The following is an 18,678-nucleotide window of genomic DNA, read 5'->3' as shown; positions in this document are numbered from 1 at the left end:
AGACACATGTAGAAAGCAATGAATGAAGTTGATTGACATTCATTGTCATTCTTCCAGCATCGAGAGAAATAAAAACTAGATAGAATGAAAATACTTTTATAGCTAGAATCCTGGTAGCAAAAGCAGACATGCTCACTGTTACTTGCTTGCTGGAATATTTATACCCAGTAAGAAAACAGGATTATTAGTGAATCTGAAGAGAAAAATAGAATGCCCATATCCTTGTTGCTAAGACATATGCTTTATAAGTATTGTGCATCTCTTACTAAAGGATTTCTAGGAGTCTCTCCAAGCATATATTCTTTAAATAATCAAAAGAGTCTGCTGAGACAGTTTCAAATAAACGCAACATGTACTGGGCATTCCACTAAACAGGAATTTGGAGTATCTGTTTTTTAATTAATTTTTAATTTAAAAATGGTGAAATAGGCTTTCTTCTGTGAAGTCCAAATGAGAAATTAAACCCCCAAGGCACAAGGCCCATTTTCAGCTTCATCAGCTGTAGAGCAGAAGTAAAACTCTTATTATGAATAGGGGCTACAGAGCTGATTCACCATGCAGACCATGGAAAACTGCCTCTGGTGTTAGGAAATACCCTTTGGTGTTAGGAAATAGCCTTTGAGTTACCCAGATTGAGGTGCTTTATTTTTCAATGAATCTAATTTGATATCATAGCAGAGCATCCACACATTACAAAAACTTCTCTCAGGGCATACCTGTTCCAAGGTTTTTGTTTTGTTTTTTAATGAGCCAGTTGTTTAAAAAGATAAGTGAGGAAAGGGTGAATGGTTTCCCTTTAGAAGCCATGAATGTCTTTCAGGTAATAGGCGAATAGTAAAATGAAAACACTGTTTATCATGTCTCTTCTGTGTGACTATTAATTTTTAGAAAATCATTTATTTAAAATGCATCCATTTCAACTGTACATTTCAATGTTTTGTTAACTGTATATATTTATAAAATCACACCATTATTGAAGAATGGAAAATTTCTATCACCCCAGAAAGTTCCCTCATGCCCCACTGAATTCAATCTCAACCATTTCCAGCCTTAGGCAGCCACTAATCTTCTTTATGGTACCATAGATTAGTTTTGTCTCTTCTAGAATTTCATATAAATGTGATCAGATAGTATGTGCTCCTTTGTGTCTGGCTTCTTGCAGCATGTTTTTGAGATTCATTAATACAGTTGTGCATATCAATAATTTCTTCCTTTTTCTTTGCTAATAGTGCTCAAATGTATAGATACAGCAAAATTTGTTTATGTATTTATCTGTTAATGGACATTTGAGTTTGCTCCAGGCTGGCTATTATGAAAAAAAGCTGCTATGAACATGTATTAAAAAATCTTTTTATAGACATGTATTTTCTTTTTTTCTTGCATACATATGTAGTAGTAGAATAATGATCATATGGCAGGTATATTTTTAACTTTTTAAGAAAGTACCAAACGTTTTCAAAGAGGTTACACAATTTTATATTACCGCCAGCAGTGTGTGTGGGTTTCCATTGCTCTCCACCTACATTTTCACTGTTTAGTTTTAGTCATTCTAGTAGGTGTGTAGGAGCAAACCACTGTGATTTTAACCTGCATTTCCTTGATTAGTGGCTTTGAACATTTTGGCTAGTCGTGTATTTCTTTTTGTAAAGATTCTGTTCAAAACGTTGCAAATATTTTTGGACTATTTTTTCTTATTATTGATTTGTAAGAGTTATTTTATATTCTAGATACACTTCCTTTGTCAGATATAAGTATTGCTAATATTTTTTCCCAGTCTGTGGCTTGCCTTTTCATTTTCTTAACTGTATATTTTCAAGAGAAGAAGTTTCAATTTGATGGAGCCCAACTTACCATAATTTTTTTTACAGTTAGTATTTGTAGATTTTTAGAAATTTCTGCTTAACTGATGCTCACAAGAATATCCTCATGTTTTTCTCTGCAAAGCTTATAGTATATCTTTGATGTTTTTAGGTGTATGATATATTTAAAGTTAATTTTTGTTAATGGTTTTAAAAAAAGTATTGATGTTTACTTTTTACTTTTGGATATTCAGTTGCTTTAGCATCAGTTCTTGAAAAAGACTACTCTTTCCTCCACTGAGTGACCTTGTTACTTTTGTAAAAAAAAAAAAAAAAATCAGTGGGCAATATATGCATGAATACAATTCTGGGCTTTTTTCAAAAACAATCAACTGACTATATATGCATGGATCTATATGTAGAGTTCTAGTTTCCATTTATCTATGTCTAACTTTTACCTAATGCCACATTGTCTTGATTGCTGTAACTTTATAGTGAATCTTGAAATAACATAATACAAGGCCTGCCAGATTTGATCATCTTTTTCAGAATTGTTTTGGCTATTCTAGTGCCTTTGTATTTCAATATAAATTTTAGAGTTGGCAAACTCTACAAATGAACCTGTTGGAATTTTTATTGGAATTGTATTAACTCTATAGATAAATATGGAGAATTGACATTTTAATAATTATGAGTCAAATCCCTTAATTTGGTACAGCTTTCTGTGTGCATAAGTTTTTAAGTTTTCTCAGAAACATTTTGTGGTTTTCAGTGTAGAAGTCTTCATATATTTTGTTAAATGTATCCCTATGCATTTCATATTTGTTGGTGTTATAAATGGTTATTTTAGAAATTTTATTTTCCAATTGTTATTGCTAATATACAAAAATATAATTGATTTTTGTATAGTGACCTTCTATCCTTTGACCTTGCTAAGTTTACTTATTAGTTACAGTAGGGTTTTTTTGGTATATTTTCTGGAATTTTATGTGTAGATGATCATGATGTCATTAAATAAAAGTGGTATTGTTTTGTTCTTTCTAATTTGCAAGACATCCATTTACTGATTTGTTTATTTTTGGTTTATTGCCCTGGCTAGGACATCCAGCATAGTGTTGAACAAATGTTGTGAGAGAGTGACATCAGTAAGCTGGTGAAATAGGAGATCCGCTGCACTTATACCCCTGCAGCAACAAAATGTGGCAGACATGCACAGACAAAAATGCCTCTGGTTGTTTTGGGATCCAGGTAGGGTACTAAGTACCCACTGGAGCCAAAGAGTGCCATTTTGAGAAGGTAGGCCCATGCCCCTGTGTTAGGCTCACCAAGTATAGTCCCAGCAACAGATCCAGAAATGGCCCTGTCCCCCTATACATTTGGCTGCAGACCTGTGTGTGGCATTGGTCCTCCTACCAGCACCCCCCCCACCCAGGGACTTGGGAGGAACCATGCCTGAACATTCCATGGGTAACAGGGCTTCCAATCTTAGTCCTGGTTGTGGACCCTGAAGTGGCCCGTGAACCAGCTCCAGCCAGTCTCAGCCATAGTTGCATAGATGGCCTGCCTGCCCAGGGACCAGCAGCAGACACATTCATCTATGCTCCCAGAGGCAGGCCTACCAACCTCAGTCCTGCTGCCAATCTGGAAATGGTCCTGTCATCCGGCTTCAGCTCCACTCAATCATGGAAAGATATCCTATGTTCATGGATTAGAAGAATTAATATTTTTTAAATGTCCATACTACCCAAAGAGATCTACAGATTCAGTGCAATACCTATCAGTTTTCCATGGCATTTTCCACAGATGTAGAAAAAAAATCCTAACATTGGTATGGAAACACAAAGATTCCATCCAGTCAAAGCAATCTTGAGAAAGAAGAACAAAGCTGGAGGCATCACATTGCCTGATTTCAAACTATATCACAAAGCTATAGTAATTAATAACAGTATGGTATTGGTATAAAAACGGACACATAAAACAATGGAACAGAACAGGGAGGCAAAAAAATAAATCCATTCCAAGAATACACAATGGGGAAAGGATAATCTCTTCAATAAATTATGGTGAGTAATCTGAATAACCACATGTAAAAGAATTCAATTGGACCTTTATCATAGACCAGACACAAAAATTAGGTCAAAATTGATTAAAGACATAAGTCTAAGGCCTGGAACCATAACACTTCTCAAAGAAAATTCCTTCACAATAATGTTTTAGATACACCAAAAGCCCAAGGAAGAAGAGGAAAAAATAAACATGTGGAGCTACAACAAACTAAAAAGCTTCTGCAGAGAAAAGGAAAAACAATATGAAAAGGCAACCTGTAGAATGGGAGAAAACATTTGCAAACCATGTATCTGATAAGAGGTTAATATCCAACGTATATAAGAAACTCCTACAACTCAATAGCAAAATACAAAATAACCTGATTAAAAAATAGCATATGTATGTGTATTGTTCTTAAGTATGACTACCTCATCGCATTGGAGGATAAAATGTGATCACGTATACTATGCTAAATATTGACTATAATGTGAATAAACCATCAAGTTATGGTGAATTTGTACTATTGTTAATAATACCAGTACAATATAACAATGTGGCACTGTTAGATATTTAGACTGCTTACATTTTTTCTGATTGTGAATAAGGTTGCAGTAGACATTTTTCTGTAGAAAGCATCGTCTTCATTGGGGCTAATTTTTTTTGTCAGTTACAGTTGACATACAATATTATATTAGTTTCAGGTGTACAACATAGTGATTAGACATTTATGTAACTTATGAAGTGATCACCCCAATAAGTCTACTACCCATCTGCCACCATACCTAGTTATTACAATATTATTGACTATATTCCTTATGCTGTACTTCACATCCCCATGACTGTTTTTATATCTGGCAATTTGTACACCTTAATCCCCTCACCTTTTTCACCCATCTGGCAACTATCGATTTGCTCTCTGCATGTATGAGTCTATTTCTGTTTTGTTTGTTCATTTATTTTGTTCTTTAGATTCCACATGTAAGTGAGATCATACGATATTTGTCTTTTTGTTTTTGACTTATTTCACTTAGCCTAATACCCTCTAGGTCCACCCATGTTGTCATGTATGGTAAGATTTCATTTTTTATGATTGAATAATAATCCATTGTATATATGTACCACCACTTCTTTATCCAGTCATCTATTGATAGGCATTTAAGTTGCTTCCATATCTTGGCTGCTGTAAATAATGCTGCAATGAACAGAGGGGCACATATATATTTTTGAATTAGTGTTTTGGTTTTCTTCGAATAAATACCCAGAAGTGGAATTTCTGAGCCACGTGGTGGTTCTATTTTTAAAATTTGAGGAACCATGGTACTGTTTTCCATACTGGCTACACCAATTTGCAATCCCACCAATACTGCATGCGGATTCCCTTTTCTCCACATCCTTGTTTGGGGCTGTTATTTTAAGAAAAATCCCAAAAAGTAGAATTGGGAGTGTCAACAGATACAAAAAATATCAAGGTACTTGATACATAATATCAAATTAAGTCCTAGGAAAGTTGAACGAATCTACATTTGTATTAACAAAATTTTAATATTTGTATAGAAGAAATCAGAACACGTTCCATAGTATCCATTCAAATATTTATGGTGTTCAGTGCCACATCAATGAAAACGTTAATACACTTCTTAGAGGTAGTGAATTTACAAGCAAGGCATAGATTAGTGACTGTGTTTATTGTTGCTGTAAATTCAACACTTAGGGTTTTTAAGTGTTAAATGATTTCAGAGGGTACTGATATTGGACTTAAGAATACCTTACATATTGTTAATTATATAGAAATATCTGAAGATAATAGCCATTGTAAATAATGGAAAATAATGACGCTTGGAGATTGCAAAAGACATTTAATGCAATGTAATAGAAATTGTCTAGATCATTGACTTTCAAATATGTCTGATCAAAGAAGTTACCTGAAGAGACTTGTCCAAATTCCATAATCCCAAGCAGCTTCTCTATAAATTCTGATTCAGAGATTTGAGAAGGTGAGCTTTATATGGTGACTTTTATATTAGGTTGGTGCAAAAGTAATTGCGTTTTTTGCAATTATTTTTAACCTTTTAAACCACAATTACTTTTGCACCAGCCTAATAAAATATGAGGTTGGACAATTAAGTTCGAGAACTCATCCTAGAAAAAGTGCTACATACCTCATTGCTAAATATCACTATAATCACCTTTGAAGTACTCCCCTTTGGAAGTCATGCACCAACGCCAGTGCTTAGGCCACCCTTCAAAGCAATTTTGGAACTCTTTTTCTGGAATGGCCATCAGAGCTGTGGTCGTATTACCCTTGATGTCCTGAATGTCATCAAAATGTCTTCCTTTCAATATTTCCTTTATCTTTGGGTAAAGAAAGAAGTCATTGGGGGCCAGGTTAGTTGATTAGGGAGGGTGTTTCAATACAGTTGTTTACTGGCTAAAACCTCCCTCACAGACAGTGCCATGTGAGCTGGTGCAAGAGCCATGAATTGTTGGCAAAAAGTTCAGGTCATCTAACTTTCATGCAGCCTTTCCAGTACTTCCAAATAGCAAACTTGGTTAACTATTTGTCCAGTTGGTACAAATTCATAATGAATAATCCCTCTGATATCAAAAAAGGTTAGCAACATCATTGCAACAATTTCTCGAGCTTAATTGTCAGACCTCACAAGTTTTAGAATTCATTGTCCTAAGTGGTAGCAATAAGGGTGTTTCTTGCCTCATTAGCATTTCCTACAATTTATTTTACTTGATCCATACAGCCATCTGATAAGGTAGGCAAACCGGTAATACTTTGTTTTCACAAAGATGGTGAGTTTCAGTTGGTGTAAATGAATTATCCAAGATCAAAAAGTTTCTCTAGATTTAGTCAGTTCATCTCTCTCTACACCATAGAGGCATGAAATGGTACAGAGAATCACTAGAGATAACAACATACACTCCAGTGATGACAAAGGAAGCACCACTGCATACCTACCAGAATGTCTGAGAGAAGAGGACAGACAATACCAAGTGTTGAGAAGAATCCGGAGCAACCAGAATTCTCACAGTTCATGGATGTAAATTGGTACAAATACATTAAAAACCACTCTTTGGCAGTATCTAATAAAGATCAACATTTTTATACTCTGTAACTCAAAAATTCCATTTCTAAGTATATGTCCAAAAAGAAATCAGTGCTGATCATCACCAAAAAGACTGTATAAAATAATGTCCATAGCATCTCCACTTGTAATACCTCCCCAACTTAAAATCAAGCATAGAAAGAACAAATATATTTTGACATGATCACCCAATGCAATGCTACACGGCAATGAGAAAACATGGCTTTAATGACACACAACAATCTCACAAACCTCTTGAACGAGAAGCCAGACACAACAGTACATACTCTTTTATTTATACCATTTAGCAAAGACATACACAGCAATGTGATGTTAGGATGTTATTTTGCTTTGAGGAAGGATGCGGGTGGGTAGGGATTAGAAGAGAGTATACAGGAGACCTCAGGGATGCTGGTAATGTGTTTCTAAATATGGGTGGTGGCTGTGTAGGTGTGGTCATTTGGTAAAACTTATCAGTCTGAACAATTTTGATTTGTGTACTTTTTTAATGTATGCTATAGCTTACCAAAAGTTGTGTTTTGTTTGTTTGTTCTTTTAAGAATACAACCCACCTGATGTCATTTTGTTGTGGGAGGAAGAAAAAAGATATAGAATGAATGGAAAGCATAATTCTCTACCATATACAACTTCATGTTTTTTTCCTGTTATCACAACATGACTATGGGGGGGGGGCAAAATATTTATTGAGATTCCACACACTTGCTGTACAATTTCTCACTTAAATCCAATATTTCTATTTCTCTGCCATATAGTATTAAATGCATACTTATCTGTAGAGCAGCTCTATTGATTTCCAGACAAACATTTTAAACCTCATTTGCTACTATGCTGACCTTAATTTCTCATTTCAAATAGATTTTGGAGCTTCATTCATTTTCCAATTTGAGTTGAAATATTTGTTTGATTTTACAGTGTGAATTGTTCCCATAATGAGGTACATGTTGGTGTTTCATAGAATGGGCACTTAATGATCCATTTCTCTGAAGTAAAACGCGATTGATAAATTGTACAGAACAGTCTTTTCATAAAGAAACATTTCAACTTCTCATTTTGCCCAAGTGACACAAAAATCTACAATTGTTGGTCAATTATAGATTTTGTCAAATGTCATGTGATAGTAAGAATAACTATTTTTTGAAACATAATTTGGGAAAAAGAAATATACTTTTCTACTAAAATATACTTATTTACCATAGCTACTTTGATCAAGGGAAGATATAAGGTGGGAGATCACATTCTGGATGTATTAACATTCTGGATGATTCAATACTCACATTACAGCATTGCATTATCATTTCATAAAGTATGCAGTACTGCTATATGCTAAATCATGGTTTTTCTCATTTTGTAGGTAAAGAAATTGAAATAACAGAAATGCAGAAAACCAAGGCAGTGTGGTGTGGTTGAAGCAATATGGGCATATAATAGCTATTTGACCTTAAGTCATTGAACTTCCCCTGATTTTCAGATTCATCCGATAAAATAGAGATAGTAATACTTTATAGGGTTCTTGTGAGCATTTAATGAGAAAACTTTATTTAAAGTGCCTTTGTACAGTGCTTGGTATATAGCAAATCGCCCATAGTAATGATTTTTCTCTCCATCCTTAATTACAAGCAAGGGAATAACTGGAATGATGGGTAAATTCTAGACAAAGAGAGGAAGCAGTTGAATTTGTGAATACTAAATGCTTCATAGGGAAGTCTACTTCCTAAAACCATGGTTAACCCCAACCTACAAATTCAATGTCAGACTTCTTACCCATTCTCAGACCCTACTCTTGCTTTTCTGATAAGAAGGTAACATGAACATTTGAATGTTTATAACAGCTGGCAATACCTGATATTAGTTAATAGCCAGGAAGAACGCATTACTGAGCAAAGATGTAGCAAAAATTAAAATCATTATGTACTCAAGTGCTGTTCTTCCAGGGAAATGATATAATTTGTGAGCAGACCCAAGTCATTTAAAAATTAGTAGTATTGCTATTCCAGATTGATATGGGTTATGTTAGGAAACTACCTGTTTTTTTCCAGCAAGGTAATCTTTTTTTTATTGTTTATAGCACCAGCTCTTTCTTTATTAAAAATATTAGAAAAAATAATGGATATTAAGATCTTAGAAATTTTAATCTCTGAATAAAATTCACTAAACTGATTATTAATGCTGTAGCCATGGAAACATTTTAGAAAAATAGATTAAATTTCACATATTTATTTCAGAGTTATCATATAGGCTAATCAACTAGATTTATTCTTTCTTGTGTCTACTACTATTTAAATTAATTCACATATTCATTATCATAAATGATGCCATCATTTATTAATTGGCCTCAATAGGCCAGGCATTCTAAATGGAACTGTTTTCTTTCTTTCTTTCTCTCTTTCTTCTTTCTTCCTTCCTTCCTTCCTTCCTTCCTTCCTTCCTTCCTTCCTTCCTTCCTTCCTTCCTTCCTTCCTTCCTTTCAAATATAGCTATTTTTCATAGAATGTATTAACTTAGAATGTTTTTAAAGGTTTTAATCAAAATTTGCTAACACACAATATTATATTGGTTTCAGGGGTACAGCATAGTTATTCAACATTTATATAACTAAAGAAGGGATCACCGTGATAAGTCCAGGAGCCATCTGACACCGTACAACACTGTTTTAATACAGTTTCAATCATAAAGAAAAGTTGCAAGAATAATACAAAAGCGCTTGTCATGTTCTTCAAGAACATTTACCAATTCTTTACATCTTTGCTGCAAGCGCTTTCTCATCCTCTCTCTTTCTCTGTGCCTCTGTCGCACTGTCCCTCTCTCCATTCTATTAATAAATGAATCTTTTAACGTTAAGCTATAGATGTGGTGTCCATTTGCTCCTAAATATTTCAGTGTACATTTCTTAAAAACAATGTCATTCTCTTATTTAATGACAGTACAATTATCAAAATCAGGAAACTTAAAATCATATTATTATCTAATTGATGCTAGAGATCCAAATTTCACCTTTGCTTTGTTTTTTTGTTTTTTATCTTTGTTTTGTTTAATCCAAGGGAAATGTATTTAGTCTTTCACTATTAAGAATGATTACAACTATAGTTTTTTGTTTGATTTTGCAGATGCTGTTTATCCATCATAGTTAATTTCCTGATATTCCTAGTTTGCTGGAAGTTTTTGTCATGAACAGTATTGAATTTACTCAAAACCTGTTTTTTGCTTATATGTGGATGATCAAATGACTTTCTACTTTATTCTTCTAATAGAGTTAATCGCATTTAATTAATTTTCTGTTATGAAGCCAGCTGTGTATTCTGGGGACAAACTGTATTTGGTCATAACGTACTATCATTGTAATACCTTTCTGGGTTTAACTTGTTTGTGTTTTTTTGGTTTTTTTTGCATCTATATTCAGATGATAATACTTCGTACTTTTTTTTCACTGTAATTTTTTCTTCAGTTTTGGTTTTAGGGTTATATTGGCCTTGTAAAATGAGGTGGCATGTATTTTTCCCCTCCACTATTTTCTGAATATGTTTGTGTAAGATTGGCATTAATTCTCCATTGTGTGTTAGAATTCAAGAGTGAAACTATATGGACCTGTAGTATTCTTTGTGGGAAAGTTTTGAACAAATGATTCTATTTACTTAATACATATAGGGGTATTCAGGTTTTCTATGTCACTTTTAACAGTTTTGAAAATTTGTGTGTTTCAAGAAATGTTTTTATTTCATCTAAATTGTCAAAATAATTAGCATAAACTTGTTTATAATATTTTCTTATTATACTTTTTTGGTTTTAGCAGTCATTACCTTTAACAGGGAGAGACGTGAGGATGCTATCAGTGACCCCACAACTGCTATTGCCACAAAGAGAATGGCCAGAAACCATTCCCTTGTCCTTGCCAGAGTCAGCATCCTGGGAAAGAGCATTTTCAATCATGTGTCCCCACTGATTCACCCAGGTGAGGAGAGGAGGGAGCTGACCCCTTTGACTTCAACTAGAGGAGGCCAGCAGTAGGAGGAAGGAGCCAAGAATGACCCCTCCCCCAAGAGACTCAGGAAGAGGCAATTTCCCTTCATGAAACTGGGGTGCTTTTAGGAGGGGAATGGGTGCTGTACAGTCCCATACCCAGAGCTACCCACAAATGAGCCTAGAGAGAGCCAGTGCTTGGGAGTTGCTGCTTCTAGGTAGAGTGTGTATGTGAGTCAGGAGCCTTGAACCTTGGTCCTAGCTTGGCCATTAGCTTGCTGTGTGATCTTGAGCAAGTTACTAGAGCTCTCTGTTCCCTACCTTCCTCTTCAGGCAATAATCTCTGCTCTGCCCAACTCAGGACCTGCTCAATGGTTTGAATGAAGTTAAGGTTGTGAAAACCTCGGGCTCCAATGGAGGGACAATGACTCTGGGGGCATTGGAGAAATATGGGGAGAGAATGAGTTGTGTAACTTCGGGTCAAAGACTGGAGGAACAGTCCCCATCTTTCCCTGTGTGGGGTCCTTCTTCCATGCAGCCAGCAGGTGGGCGCCATCTTTCCTGTGTTAAGCCCACCCCCACATGCCAAATCTGAATCTCTTTATCATACTTTTAATACATGTAGGATATATAGTGATAGTTCCTTTTTCACTCTGAGTATTGGAAATTTCTCCTTTCTCTCCTTTTTCCTTTTATCACTCTTGCTAAGGGGCTATCAATTTTATTGATCTCAAGGAAACAAATTTTGGCTTTGTTAATTTTTTTAGCTTCTCTTTGCTTCATTATATTCTTCCTTCTACTTTGGATTTATGTGATATAATTTAGATTCTTATGGTGAAAACAGATTTTTTATTTGTTCTCATATAGGCACTTTAATAAATTTCTGTCTAGACATTGCTGTAGCTACAACCCGTACATTTATTTAGTTAAATTAATTAATTTTTATTTAAGTATAGTTAGTATACAACACATTAGTTTCAGGTGTACAATATAGTGATTTGACATTTGTATACCTTACAATCTGATCACCCCACTAAGTCTAGTACTCATCTGTCACCATGCGAATTTATCACAATATTATTGACTATATTTCCCTTCACCTTTTTCACCCTTCCTCCTAACCCTCTCCCCTCTGGAAACCATTAGTTTGTTCTCTGTTTCTATGAGTCTGTTTTTGTTTTGTTTGTTTGTTCATTTGTTTTGTGTTTTGGATTCCACATGTAAGTGAAACCGTACAGTATTTGTTGTTCTCTCTCTGACTTATTTCACTTAGCGTAATGCCCTCTAGGTCCATCTGTGTTGTCACAAAAGGCAAGATTTAATTCTTTTTTACGGCTGAGTAATATTCCATTGTATATATATACACACACACATATATCACATCTTCTTCATCCATTCATCTACCTGTGGACACCTTGGTTGCTTCCATATCTTGGCTGCTGTAAATAATGCCTCTATGAACATAGGGGTGAATGTATCTTTTCAAACTAGTGTTTTCTTTTTCTTCAGATAAATACCCAGAAGTGGAATGGCTGGGTCACATGATAGGTCTAATTTGTGTTTTTTGAGGAATCTCTCTACAGTTTCCATAGTGACTGTATCAATTTGTAGTTTTGCCTATTGATTCAAAGGCATGAGGATTTCAAGTGGCTGGGTGACAATCTTGGATTCCAGTTCAATGGAATCATTGTTGTGACTTCTGGTGGAAGCATTCCTCCCTTTGGAGCAAATACCTCTAGGCCAGTAGAGCATAAGGTCACAGGAACAGGAAGGAAACATTTTGCTCGTGGGTCACTAGGGGTAATAGTGAATTGTGTCACTCCCGTTTCTTCCCCTTACTTCCAGGACCTGTGAATCTTGGCTATGGGAGAAACGGTACTACCTATATATTGGATACTGATTGAGAGTATGTACAGCCTTCTGGAGAACTTTGTCCCAGCCATGCAAGGTCTTGCCACCTGACTGGTATTGTAACTGAGTCTGTTATATTATCAAGCCAGTTGCTTCATTATGCCGGGGAACATAGTAAGACCAATGAATTCCATGACTATTTGCCCATTTCTGCACTTCATTTGCTACTGAGTTCCTTGATTAGAAGCAATGCTGTGTAGAATACCATGACAGTGGATAAAGCACTCTGTAAAGCTGCATGGTATTAGGTTAGTGCAAAAGTAATTGTGGTTTAAAAGGTTAAAAATAATTGCAAAAACCAGAATTACTTTTGCACCAACCTAATCGTTTTGACAGAAGCATTGCATGCAAGGAAGGCAAATACATATTCAGAGTTTATTCCAGTAAAAACAAAATGGAAGAGGGCACCATGCCTTTTCCATGATGGCAGTGGTCCAATGCAGTCAACCTACCACAGGGTAGGTGGCTGATCATCTTGGGGAATGGTGCCCTCTGAGGGACTCAGTGTTGGTCACTGCTGCTGGCAGAAACGGCATTCAGTGATGGCCAGTGGAAATCCATGTTCCTGAGCCCACGTGAACCTCCATCCCTGCCACCATAGTCATCTTGTTCAGGAGCCCATTGGATGATGACAGGGATGACTAGGGAAACAGACTGACTAGTATCTATAAAGCAGGTCATCCTATCCACTTGATTATTAAAATGCTTTTCTGCTGAGATCACCCTTATGTGAAGAATTCATATGAGACACAAATATCTTCATGTTTTTCCCCATTTAGAAAAGTCTACCTACATACTTCTTCCCCAAATTTCTTTGTCACCTATTTTCCAATCATGTTCATTCCATCTCCCTGACCATCCAGTCAAGCCATTAGCCACTGATCATGAATCCATATAAAATTACCCATCTAGCCATCTCTCTTTCCAGGCAAAGTAAATAACCAGGTACAGTACTCAGAGTTCACTGGACCGACTTCCTGTCACCACTTCCTTCAGAGATGTCCCAGAAATGGGCTGCAGTGCTTCATTTGTCCACTTTCATGTGATGCTTGCATATCATGCAGAATCATCTATAAACCAGGTTCGTCTTCCCTTCCTCTGTCAGCTGATCACAGGGAACTTTCCATGAGGCCATAAGTGTAGGCTGGGATAAAGAAAGTAGCATAACAAAAGTAGGAACCATGGGCATTTCGGCTACTTCTTTAAGTAACTTATTTGTGCCTTCAGGGGTTGCATGAGTCCCATCACACATATACCCCTTCCATTTCTTGATGGAGTGCCGCTGTTCACACCTGACTTTATAGAATGGTGGGTTAGATAACATGCACTTCATGATGGGCGACCCAAGTTGCATGGTGGCACATAGTTAAGCATTCAGTTTCTACTAAGGTCCAGTGGCAGGACAAGAGCTGATTCTCAAAAAGCGGAGTTTTCCACAGAGGATGGGAAGGCTTTGCACAAAATCCTAAGAGCCTGCATTGAGATTTCCCAATAGGGTCAAAGGCTCCAAATAGCAACCCTGTCTACCACTGCCTCTTCAAGCACCATTGGATCTATTGGCTCACATGGCCCAAGCAGCAGAGTAGATTGCAAAGCAGTTTCAACCTTCTCTTTTCTGGGCTAGTATCTTTTGGGGTCACGTGATTAATGAGCTGGAGTAACACATCCAAATGAGGAATACGTTGCCCCCCAAATCCACTAGGTATTGTGCCTTTTTTATTGTTGTAGGAGAGGCCAGAGACAACAACTTACCCTTCACCATACAAGAGATAACATACCCCACACCAATAGAACCCTAGAAATTTCACTGAGATAAAAGGCCTCTAAACTTTTATTGGGTGTATTTCCCACTCAGACACACAAGCATTTTACCAATAATAGAGCAGTTTCTATTTCTTGCTCTCTAGGTCCAATCAGCATAATGTGATCAATATAATGGACAAGAGTGATATATTGTGGAAGAAACAGGTGATCAAGATTTCTGAAAATTAAATTATCACAAAGCCCTGGAGAGTTGTATATCCCTGAGATAGGGCACTAAATGTGTATTGCTTCTGCTTCTGGGGGGATCCTTATTGACAGGGATGAAGAAAAAGGCATTTGTCACATCAATAGCTACATACTGAGTACCAGCTGATGTGTTAATTTGCTCAAGCAATGAAACCACATCTGGTATAGTGCCTCTAATTCGAGTTACCACCTGGTTAAGCTTGTGATAGTCCACTGTCGTTCTCTGACATCCATCTGTCTTCTGCACAGGCCAAATAGGCGAGTTGAGCAGGGCTGTGGTGGGACCATCACCCCTACGGCTTTTAAGTCCTTTCAATGATGAAGCACAGAAATATCCCAGTGCAAATTGGGAATTTCATATGTAATGTAAATTGTATGTCAAGTTAGTAGGAAAAAATTGTTTTTATTTAAAATGATAGTGTCTCTTTTTTTTAAAGATGTTTTAAGTTAAAATATAGTTAGCATACAATATTATGTTAGTTTCAGGGCTACACCATAGTTATTCAACATTTATATATCTGATCATCATGATAAGTCCATCAATCATCTGACACCATACCACGCTACCACAATATTATTGACTATATTCCCTATACTGTACATTGCGTCTCCATGACTTATTTGTTTTATACCTGGAAATTTAGAACTCTTATTCCCCTACACGCCTTTTTAAAATTTTCCATTACAGTTGACATTTAATATTATTTTATATTAATTTTAGGTGTACAGTGTAGTGCTTAGACGTTTATATAAGTTAAAAAATGGTCCCACTGACTAGTTGAGTACCCCCCTGGCACTATACATAGTTATTATCATATCATTGACTATATTCCCTATACTTTACCTTATATTCCCATGACTATTTTTAACTACCAATTTGTACTTCTTAATCCCTTCATCTTTTTCACCCTGCCTCTCCCATCTATCACCCTGATAAATTTAGTACTCATCTGACACCATACATAGTTAGTGTCTCAAATGTATATCGATTTGGATACAAATGAGGTATTTTTCACTAATTTTTCATTTGTACTTTTTCACTAATCTTGTCTTTCTTCTTTAATAATGAAAATAGCCATCTTTCCAGTTAGTATAAATTTGGCTATTTCACATAATAATATGAAAAGTTCTACAACTCATTCCTTTCAAGATATTTGAAATTCAGTAGTGATTTCCTCTTTGACCTGACATTTTTAGTATGCATTTTCTTCGTATTATTTTTTTCAACTTTACTTTTTTCCTCATTATTTATTTCAAGTTTTATTGGATTATCATTAGAGAATGTGATATGAAAAAGATTTTGAAATCTTTCTTAAGGTTTCTGTTGTTAGTAAATGTTATTTTTTATAAATATTCATAGACATACACAAACATGTGTTATTTTCCCAGATAAAGCAAGTTATATGATCACATATACATTAATACATACACACATTGTATTAGGTTGGTGGAAAAGTAATTGTGGCTTGTGCAATTATTTTTAACCTTTTAAACCGCAATTACTTTTGCACCAACCTAGTACATGTATGTGAATATATGTAATGTATATTATTATATCATTCAATCACTTTATGCTATATTATTTATTTTCCACCTGATCTATTTGATCATGGAAGAAGCACCTTCCAATGTTCAAGTAAAATTGCATTGTTTTCAAATTCTCCTGGCATTTGTAATGACTTTTGCTTCATTTAACTTCTGTGTGATTTGCTACATACATATTTTGGTTCTCAAAGCTTTCATGTAAACTATATATTTTATTATTGTTTGGTGTGGCTTTCATTTGTTTATTATAGCTAAACTTAAAATTATAGTTTGATAAAATAATTTTCATATTTGTCTATTATTAAATGTGTTCATCTCTTCACTTTTAACCTACATATTTTTCTTTGTTTTACTTGTTATTAATGTTTGCAGACATACACAAGTGGAAAATTAAGTATACAGCTCAGTGAATATTCACAAATTGAACACATCTGTTTAACCAGAACGTAGATGAAGAAATAAAAGCAATAAATTATCAGCATCCCAGATGCCTTCCCCTCAAGAAAACTACTGCCCAGACTTGTAATATAGATTAGCTATGCCTTTTTCACATTTAGTTTTGCAATTGGTCAAACTTCATTATTGTGTATGGTGTAATGTAAGTGTGCGTTTGCATATGTGTATGTGTGTGTGTTTCTGTGCGGGTGCATCCTTACCCCAAGGTATCCAATTGTCCCAGTACCATTTATTGAAATATAATCCTTTCTTCATTATACTGCACGGACACCTTTCTCATGAACCAGTTGATTATATATGTGAGCATCTCTTTCTGGATTCTCTATGCTGGAACATTAGTCTATTTATTAATACTTATACCAACACCGCCTTACCTGACTTATTGTATTATAATAAGAGGAGCTGATATCTAATAGGGTAAGTCCTTCTATTTTTGTTTGTTTTTATTTTTTTTGTTTTACTTTTTGTTTTTCGTCAAGATTGCATTGACTATACTTGGACATTTTCTCTTCCATATAAACTTAAAAATCAGCTTGTCAGTTTCCACAAATTCTTTATCTTTTTGTACTTTTTCTGAGTCATTATTTATTAACAACATTATTAAGCCATTTTAAGTTTCCGGTGAGATGAATTTTGTTGCTAAGTGTATGCAGGTTACTCCACTACAACAACCCAGTTTTAGAATACTTCTATCATCCCCAAGTTTCCTCCTGCATCTTTGCAATTAATCCCTCCCCCTATCCATGGCTCCAGGCACCCACCTACCTGCTTTATATCACCATAGTTTCACATTTTCTAAGAATGCAAAGGGTAACAAAGTTCTCCACAGCCCTTCTCCATTTGAGCCCAATAGGGCCCAAGACCTTGTTTGCACTATCTAGGCTGCCAGCTTGCTCAATTCAAGGGCTGCTCCACTCAGGAGAGATAGTCATATCAAAATCCAGAGGAAAGTGCAAAAGAAACATGCACTTAGGTAGCCATTTTCTCCACACGTATCTGTTATTATTTTTTTTAATTTTTAGAAATGAAAACTAGGAAAAAGACCTATACAAGTATCTATATAATGATATAAATGATATAATGATATAAAGTAGATTGGTAACTATTGTAAATACTAAAATAAGTAATTAGATGAAATTTTAATTTAGTATAGCTAAAGGGATACCTAAAGTTATTGGGTTAAATGGTTTTTGGTGAATTGACAATGGACCTGGTGTACCCATTTATCTGGCTAACTTCATCAAAATTAATTTGAAGCATCTCCTTTTTGGGGAGATTTTTCTAATGTGGCCATGATGAGTTGGTGTGCTTTCTTTGTGCACACCAGCATTTCCCTCATTATATTCTATTACATCTTTTTCTATGTATGTATGTATGTATGCCTCTGTCCTCCATCTCAGTATATTCTTAACCTTAGCTGCATATTGGAATCACATGGAGAGCCATCAAAAAAATGATGCCGTAGTCCCACAACAAAAGATTCTGATTTCATTTGTCTGAGGAATGACCTACACATCAGAATTTTGTAACAATTTGGAGGTAATTCAAATTTGTAGTCAGGGCTTGAGATCTTTTGGTTCAGAAAGACCACTGCTTCTCAAACCTGGAAGTAAATGAGAGTCACCAAGGAACTTTTTTTTTCTGCTTTCTTTGTTTTATTTTTCTAATTTTATTTTTTTATTAAAATTTATTGGGGTGACAATAGTCAAGAAAACTTCATAGGTTTCAAATATACAATTCTGTAATATGCCATCTATATATTGCATTATGTATTCACCACTCAGAGTAAGTTCTCCTTTCCATTACCATATAGTTGACCTCCTTTACCCTAGTCTGCCACC

Source organism: Rhinolophus sinicus, chromosome 18, assembly GCF_057876585.1.
Source record: "Rhinolophus sinicus isolate RSI-liver-muscle chromosome 18, RSI-T2T, whole genome shotgun sequence".
Taxonomy (NCBI): Eukaryota; Metazoa; Chordata; class Mammalia; order Chiroptera; family Rhinolophidae; genus Rhinolophus; species Rhinolophus sinicus.
This window is presented reverse-complemented; position numbering follows the sequence as displayed.